Source organism: Miscanthus floridulus, chromosome 2 (genome assembly GCF_019320115.1).
Source record: "Miscanthus floridulus cultivar M001 chromosome 2, ASM1932011v1, whole genome shotgun sequence".
Lineage (NCBI taxonomy): Eukaryota > Viridiplantae > Streptophyta > Magnoliopsida > Poales > Poaceae > Miscanthus > Miscanthus floridulus.
Genome location: NC_089581.1, coordinates 114,509,144 through 114,518,614, shown reverse-complemented (window position 1 = coordinate 114,518,614; position 9,471 = coordinate 114,509,144). Strand labels below are relative to the sequence as shown.

The 9,471-nt window shown below is 44.7% G+C and overlaps 1 pseudogene; it reads right to left on the bottom strand.

Annotated features, from left to right (window-relative positions):
- Positions 1 to 2,689: 2,689 nt before the first annotated feature.
- LOC136536893 (uncharacterized) lies at positions 2,690 to 7,648 on the bottom strand (annotated as a pseudogene).
- Positions 7,649 to 9,471: the final 1,823 nt, after the last annotated feature.

Below are 9,471 nucleotides of genomic sequence, written 5' to 3'. Positions count from 1 at the left end.
ACTGCGAGAGTTCTGGAGAAGAACTGTGAGGTGGGTATATTAACTATCAATAAATCACCTGCTTCATCGAACTATACATATTGTGTACTAGCTACTAGTATTTGCATGTGGAAAGGGGGTATTGATATAGCAGGGACTGACTGATGGACCACCAGTACTCATGCATCTCTGTCTACATTTTGTTTCACAGGAACTTGATCTGTGTGCTTGCCTTGTCCAGAACCAAAGGCATGGTGCTTGGCAACCTCTTCGAAAGAGACGGCTACGTCATCGTCCCTTCCGGAGAGATCAAGGTTTTCGGTATAAGAACTGCAGCTGGGAAATCATATGAGAAAGATTTGCTTGACATGCAAAAGTTGTTTTGGTCTACCCCATTCTTTAACAGTGCTGGTAGTCAAGAATATCATGGTTTCGACTTTCTTTTCTTCTCAGCTCCACACTAGTTCCACACTGATGAAGGAGCCACCAACATAAGTAATCAGTCTAGATAATTCTCTTCCTATAAATAGTATATAAACTAAGTTTCTGGATATTTGTGTAATCCAGAGTGCTTGTAATGTGTTGATGTACCGAGCTATTATCTAATATAATTCTTATTTCGTCGCAAAAAAAAACTATTTGTTAGCTAGTGTTGCAAATTTGATTTTTCCGTGTGTATGAATATATATGCTCTATTCGTAGTTGTTACCATATGCATCTAAGGCCCACTCATATCCATACTTCCCTAGTGCTCAATGTGTTATTAATTGGAATGATCAATCTTAATTTGTTTGGACGCCATGGCACTCCGCGCCTTTTGACCGTCTACTAGGTAAAATGCAAGTACTTTTTGGTTGTTTTTTGTGGATCCCAGAGCTAGTAGGTAAAACCAGGTTTCGGATAAGTATATGTAGTCCTTTAATTTAGAAGCTTTGATGGCCCTGTTCGTTTTGCTGAAATTTGTCTTATGTTGATTTGTTAGGAAAGGAAAACATGTTCATTCGCTGAAAAGAACTGCTATAGTAGTTTTTTGTCTTTTTTGCTAAAAAATTAACAGGTGAACACACACAATATAGTATCCACAAGATCAAATCAATAGTTGTTAATATGTGTTGTTGTTGTTGATTATTTTTTTTTTTCCTCTTCCTATCCAGACGTGGGCATGCTACTTAATTCCTTTTACTGTAGCGAGAGGGGGCAAGTAAACACTCTCTCAAACATAAAGATACAACATAGGCTCTAGCCAACCCCCATCCCCGTCATCGAGCACTAGCAAGCGAAGGAAGCCCCAAATTCCTCTATTTTCCTTTGCTCCCGCCTCCAATCTTGCAGCACGCAGTTCTCTCCCTCGTCTGAATTCCATCCAATTCAAGCAGCTCCTCTCTCAATCCTGCGTTGCTGCCCTCAAGACAAGAATGAGCGCACCAACAGCTTGCATCTGCTACTCCCTTGTTGGAGCAAATAGCAGCACAGCACCACGAAATTAGAGGCCATGCACCTCGACATGCCATCCATGCCGGCCTGAGCATCTCCGCCTATGGGCTGTGCGCCAGCAGGATTGCACGGCGACACCATCGAGGCCTGTCCCCTGTAACCGCGTGCTCAGCTCCGTCTCCGCCCGACAAGCTGTCGATGCGGGCGTCTGCGCATCAATCTGGCCAACGCAAGTAGGTGAGGTGCCCCATAGACCTGAGCGGCGACGGAGGGAGGCGACACATCATCGAGGGAGGCGGCGGCGGCGGAGGACAGCAGGCGCGAGGAAGGAGGTGGCAACGAGGTGAATAGAGGTGATCGGATGCGGTGGGCAAAGATGGGCCAAGCCTGGCTCCACTTATGCGACCATTCTCCCCGTTTCTAGCTAGCCAGGCCAGGGGCATGGCGAGCCAACCTTTTGCTCCTCGTTTTGGGGTCGGCCCGCTCCGATCCTTGGGCTGATTTGAGGAGCGGATCGATATCGATAAAGAGGGTCGACCCGAACCCCTTGCGGGCCTAGTCAGACCAAACTACATTCAATGTCGTAGTCTTTGCCTGTAAAGTATGTAATTGCAGACCAAGGCCCAGTTTAGGTCCGAAAAATTTGGCAAAATGAGCACTGTAGCATTTTCGTTGTTATTTGGCAATTAGTATCTAATCATAGTCTAATTAGGCTTAAAAGATTCGTCTCGTGGATTTCGTCTAAACTGTGTAATTAGTTTTATTTTTTATTTATATTTAATGTTTTATGCATGCGTTTTCGTATTCGATGTGACGGGGAATCTTGAAAAATTTAGCGTTTTAGGAGGGAACTAAACAGGGCAAGTAAAGCCGGATCAGTGTAGGGCAGTGTCAGTACCCGCGCCAGCCTCTTCCCCCTTCAAACATTGCGGTGCAGGTTTTGAGCCCGCGCTGCGTGCGGCTCTCACCGCAGCGCTTTGTTTTCCTTACTCACTTGCATTCCCACTACAAAGCCAATTTGGTATCCTTTTGAAAAGAGAATGATTACAGTGGACCATTTGTTTTGCAGTCACACACGAACAAAAACAAAACAGACAATTTTTATAAGTCATATATTTCTCAGTCATAGTTAAAGGTCCACATTCAACAACCACGACATGCCTGCTGACTACATGTTTCAAAACACCCCACTGCATCTCAGACAAGTTTCATGATGCATGGTAACTTATAGATTAACAATACAACATGATTTTCAGCACGCAAGTTATAGCGAGCATCAGGCTTGAATATCAGCAGCTGCAAAGCAATCTCGGGTCCAAAATTGCCCCTCCATTCCCCTGAACAAAACTAGTGCCAATGTCCACATGGCCAATTGACTTTGGTTTCAGCTTACCATCAGGCATTTCTTCAGTCTTCACCTGGACAGTAGTGATACGTACAGGTTTCTCATTTCTTGGATAACCAGGCTGACAAATTTGATCATCTAGCAAGAGTTGAACAGAAAATAATTCAAGAATTCAGAGTTAGGTACAAAGGAGCAAGAAATAATCACCTTTCGCCACACAAAACATAATGGCACCAGAGCTTGTGTCTTCACCAACATACTCCAAGCACATTCTGTTGCGTTCCCAATAGTTCAGCCATGAAAACTGCAAATCTACCTGCTCGCCAAGGTAATAAGAACCACCTTGTTCAACTAACTCAAATGCAGCAAGACCCCAATCTGAGCAAGTGTAAATAAAACCCTTGGCAAATACACATCTTTCACTTAGACAAGCCCTTACAGGCCAACCACTTGGCTTGAGAGGCTTGACAATGGTCCATTTGTCATTAACTATGTCATGCAGAAAGCAGTGATTTTCCTCAGCATCAGAAGCCATAAAGATAGAAGAACTCAACACTACATATCTAGATCAGGAGGCCGAGATGTCTTGTGGCACATCCATTTGCCTTGAGACAAGTGATAGACATCTTGGAGAGTACCACTTATAGCAACAACATTGATACCAACTAGAACAACAAGGCGGAATTTAACACCAACAGGCCTTGTTGAATCAATGTGATTGATGTTTCCCTGATCCAAACAACATGAATAAACTTTATTTTCAACAGATGGGGCAGCATATATGGATTTGCTGTCACAAACAAAATGCCGTGATCTTTGAATAAGCCGATTCAGGATAACATCCTCAATGTCGCACATAGATGTCTCCAGAATGCAATGTGGTGTGAGAGTCTTGTCATGGCACGTCAATCTTCCATCCAGGATATTAATCTTATACACAGTTGAATGAGAAGCAACATGGCAAATAATATATAAAGTTTTGTTCGTCCGGATAGCAGACCTCTCAAGCATAGCAGTGCATAACAATGGCATTTCATTCAAAACGTCTCTGCAAGGATTGTAAAAATAATAAAATAAAAAAGTGGCATTTAAACATCAAAATCACAAGAAACCTTAAAAATGAAGTCGAACTGGAACATGTATTGCTCAATAAAGTTTATTTTTAGACAGTAAATTGCAAACCTGCAACAAGCAGGACTTGACCACATTGAAGCTGGCTGAAACTTCTTGTCCAAAGCGCACCACATAGCATTGTTTTAGTATTTTGTTATAAATCTTCTTCAAGTCATAAAAACCATGTCCAGATCCTCTTCTACTCTCCATACCGCTCAAGAACTTATCTTATTAAGACAAGGCTTCTAGCCTAGTGAGCACCTAAGTAGCATCCAGCAAGTCTAGGTTCAACTCCCCACGAGAGCGGATTAGAACTTTGCAATAAAAGATTATATAAAAAATAGATTAGAGCTTTCCCCACTGACTTCAGTCAAAAAAAATTAAGCTAAGAATTTGTTGGCTAGTACTTTCATATGATGTAAACACACGGTCATGAAGATACTATATGTGAAATATTGATATTAGCCATCAAGTCAAAGTATAATATTAGAGGCCACACCGGATAAAAGAATATTAGTAATTTGATATAAAAAAAAAATCCAACCTACGAGGAAGTAGACAGTTAAAAAGCGGCCCTGTTTGTTTCGCTGAAATTTTGCTTATACTGATTTGTTGTGAGAGAAAAACACCATTCGTTCACTGAAAAGTACTGCAGAAGTAGTGCTGCAAACAGGGCGAATAAATATTCAAAGTGCACACCCACAACTCTCGTCCTAACCAGTTGAACTAGGCTGTGACTTTCATAAATCTCTTCGATACTAAAGAGGATACGTTGACCAACAAACCGAAACACAAGACATGGTGCAACTTGTATTGAAGTACTGCTCAGGTCTGTTTCACTTTTGCCATTGGCATATGAATTCTGATCGAACCATATGGGCCTGCGTCTTATTTGATTCGCTATAAGAAGGGCTCTATAGGTCTTCATCTTTGCTAACTCAGCCTATTGTCATTTAGGAAGATCCATCTCACCTGAAAAGGTAAATTGGTGAGGACAGTTCACAGATTTAGACACATGTGAGCTCAGCTTAAATATACGGCATGGTTTCAAAACAAAATGCTTAGCACACGCGATTAGGGAAGCAAAGGTGCAAACCCAAAATGTGCAACAAAGCACAACATGCATACTAAATTTAATAAGGTGAGTCAGACAGACAGTCAGTGGAAACAACCTCCGCCCATACAACTCCAGCATAGTTCACCGGAGGCGAGATCCCCTCCTCTCCCCCAGCAGTACTCAATGACAACTGAACTAAACGCACATTGGCGCATTATCACCACAGACCACACACAACTTCATTCTAACAGCACTGCAGCAAAAAACAGCCTCATCTCTTCAGCTCTAAATCAAGGGCGATGACCACCAATGCACAGCTCCAGCACAACATTATTTCTGCAAACACAAGCAACAACTATAAGGCATTACCAACTTTCTTGATGCCAAGCAATTCCTGAAAGACTGCAAATATATATCAGCCTATCAGGTTTCTAATGCTCACCCCTTTATGGCATTATCAGCCTATCAGGTTTCTAATGCCCACCCCTTTATGGCATTCTTTTGATGGTTGGTGCATGTGCAATTGTGCAAAACTTTCAACAGTGGAAATCAAGATTTTGTGAAAAAAGAGATGGCAACTTAGTAGATTGGGAAATGTGCTCTCCACAGGGAGATTTACACTGCTCAGGGCAGTGCTAAGAGCAAGTGCAATGATACAGCCTGTTGCCGGCGAAATAAACTCCAGCCTGGCTTCCATTAAATGCAGCAGCGGCAGCCAGCAGCACGTTGCACCCAATGCGGAGCCTGCGCAGCAGCAGAGCAACCAGTAAAAACGCAGCACACGCGTATCCACCCGCTTCAAGCCGGCGTTTTGCGAGACGCCCGCTCCGCACTCTCTCTCCTGTTCTCTCTCTGCCAGCAGGGATTCAGCCGGCTTGCAGCCAGCCATAATACTTGCTCTAAGGGCGTCCTCAACAGCGTTTACAAAACGCTAGCTGACGTGGAGGCTGAATATAATTTAAAACTAAAAGATTAGATAGTGGCATGTATTGTCAGAGACTTGGAAAATTTCGGTAACCGTGCGAGCCAGGCTCTTGTGCAAGCGCTAGCTCGGTGAATTTCTGAATCCTCATTCCTTCTCATTGGCCAGAAGCTGCTCCTAGCTAGTGAACAGGACACCGTTGGGGACGCCCTAAATGAGTGCTATACGGAGACTTACACCAGGGGACAATCTTCCACTGAAGGTGCGAGTTGTCTCGCAGACTCCACTACGAGAGCACGACTTTGGTGTCATCTTGCACCCCATCCACCTTTAAGGCATTGAAGTTGAGAGACAGATTGCACAGCATGTGTATGTATGCACCGAAAGCCGCCCCCATGTCCACAATATGAAGACCCCGTTTACATTCATTTGCCATGATAAAAGTTTAGCCTCTAAATTTTTATTGCTAAACTTTAATTCTTGCCTGGGGTGTTTAGATCCATGTCAAAAAGATGAGTTAAAAAAGCAAAATAAGATGTCCTTCATACCCTCTAATGCTTTTAGCCTAGTTTTACATCTTTTAAGGTGTAAATGGACTAAGGCCCTGTTTGGTTGGGCTTTTGGCTTTGGCTTTTGGCCCCAAAAGCCAAAAGCCCAACCAAAGGGGCTGCTTTTGGAGGCTGCTTTTTCAGAAGCAGCTGCTTTTCCGTAGTACATTTTTGAAAGCTGGTTTTACCCTGCTTTTGGCTTTTGGCTTTCTGCTTTTCAAAATTGATGGAATAAAAAGCTCTTTCATAGTTGTTTCAATAGAGATAAAAATAGAAGGTATATTTTATACTTGTTTAACCAAACAGCTTTCAGCTTTTCTACAGCTCACAGCCCACAGCAGCTTTCCCACAGCTCACAGCCCACAGCAGCTTTTTCCCACAGCCACAGCTCAACCAAACAGGGCCTAAACTTTGGCCCTACTTTTACTCACTTTTATTCCACATGTTTAGATCCACTCATAAAAAAAAATAGACTAAAAGTGTAGGACAAAAGTTTTGTCATACAAACCGGGCCGAACTCATCCAGGTAGCACGGGTTGTACGCCTTAAGCTTCAACTGTACATTGAATCAATCAAACATGCAAAAAAAAATAGAATCACATTCCTTTTCTAAAATAATGCTGGGTCGAGCCGTGCCGGCAACGCAGCTGGGCAGCGCCGAGAGTTTTTTCCTTTTTTACACAGTGCTGGACGAGGAGACCAAATTTAAATGGGCTATTGCATTCTTGTCCCTATTTTGAACCTAAATTGTGATTTTACCCCTATTTTCTTTCACTTTATGTTTTTATTCCTGCTTTTTCAAAACGAAGGTTCAGTTTACCCCTACTCCATAAACAGCAGGTAACGGTGTTAAAAAAGTTGAAAGATGACAAGTTTGCCCTTCCGAATATTGCGTTTTTGCCTATATTTCAAACCCCAATTGTGATTTTACCCTCACTTTCTTGCACTTTGTGTTTTTACTCCTACTTTTCCAAAACGAAGGCCCCATTTACCTCAATTCTTAACTCAGTTATCTACATCCGGATCAAAGCAATTAAAAATTAACAAAAGCCCTGTGAAAAGACAAACTTACCCCTTATCTCTCGGTCGTCTCTCTCAGGGTCGTCCCTCTCAACGCTAACAGGCAGCGGGCGGCTAGGTGCGGCGGCGGTGGCAGCGGAAGGGCAGCGTCGGGCCGTCGGGCGGGCGCGGGCGGCCAGGCAGAGGAAGCGGAGCGGGCGCGCGTGGCTTAGCCTGACGTGGGCGCACATCCAGGCCTACGCCGCTTCCTCCGCCTGGCCGCACGCGTCCACTCGCCACGCCCGCCCGACGGCCCGCCGCTGCCCTTCTGCCGCCACCGTGTAAGGTCCTAATGGCTAGAGGGGGTGGTGAATAGCCTAATAAAAATTTCTACAACAACACTTAACCAAATGGTTAGACAATTATGAGGCGAAGCGAGTGTTGCGCTAGCCTACTCAAAATGCAAGCCACCTACCACAATTCTAGTTTAGATAGTGTCAATTCACACAAGAGCAATGACACTACCCTATATTAGTGTGCTCTCAAAGGCTAACTAAAGAGCCACACCAACCAAGCATGCAAGCTCTCACAACTAGCTACACTAAAGAGCTTGTCAACTAGTTTACGGTAAAGTAAAGAGAGTGATCAAGAGGGTTATACCGCCGTGTAGATGAATGAACCAATCAATCACGAAGATGAATAACAATGATGACCAATCACCTCGGAATCAATGATGAACACAATGATTTTTACCGAGGTTCACTTGCTTGCCGGCAAGCTAGTCCTCGTTGTGGCGATTCACTCACTTGGAGGTTCACGCGCTAATTGGCTTCACACGCCAAACCCTCAATAGGGTGCCGCACAACCAACACAAGATGAGGATCACACAAGCCACGAGCAATCCACTAGAGTACCTTTTGGCGCTCCGCCGGGGAAAGGTCAAGAACCCCTCACAATCACCACGATCGGAGCCGGAGACAATCACCACCTCCGCTCGACGATCCTCGCTGCTCCAAGCCGTCTAGGTGGCGGCAACCACCAAGAGTAACAAGCGAAATCCGCAGCGAACCACGATCACTAAGTGCCTTTAGATGCAATCACTCAAGCAATGCACTTGGATCACTTCCAATCTCACTATGATGATGAATCAATGATGTAGATGAGTGGGAGGGCTTTGACTTAGCTCACAAGGTTGCTATGTTAATGAAAATGGCCAAAAGATATGAGCCACAGCCGGCCATGGGGCTATAAATAGAGCCCCCATCAAATAGAGTCGTTATACCCTTTCACTAGGCAAAACGCGCTCTGACCGGACGCTCCGGTCATACTGACCGGACGCTGGCCCTCAGCGTCCGGTCGCTCGATGGACGCCACATGTCATCACATTCAAAAGCTGTTCGTCAGATTCCAACGGCTACGAAGTTGACCGGACGCTCCGGTCAAAACTGACCGGACGCTGAAGCCCCAGCGTCCGGTCGTTTCCAGTAAGCTCCCCGAGGCATGTTTTTTCGATCGGACGCGTCCGGTCCACCTTGACCGGACGCAGCCAGCGTCCGGTGCTTAACCCTAGCCTACTGTGCCGTCTGACAGCTCGACCGGACGCAGCCTTTCAGCGTCCGGTCGCTGAGTGACCCAGCGTCCGGTCAGTAGACCGACGCCAGCATCATTTCGATCAACTCCATTTCAACTCTAACTTCTTCACCCTTGCTCAAGTGTGCCAACCACCAAGAATTTTGTATCCGGCGCAATAGAAAATAGACATTTCATTTTTCCAAAAGCGCCGAATCCCGCCTCGCAAGCTCGGCGGGAGGGAGAGAGGGACCCAAACCCATCTCAACCCTGCAAACACCTTGTGCACATGTGTTAGCATATTTTCACAAATATTATCAAGGGTGTTAGCACTCCACTAGATCCTAAATGCGTATGCAATAAGTTAGAGCATCTAGTGGCACTTTGATAACCGCATTCCGATACGAGTTTCACCCCTCTTAATAGTACGGCTATCAAACCTAAATGTGATCACACTCTCTAAGTGTCTTGAGCTTTTTGTTTTTCTCTTCCTTCATTTCAAGTT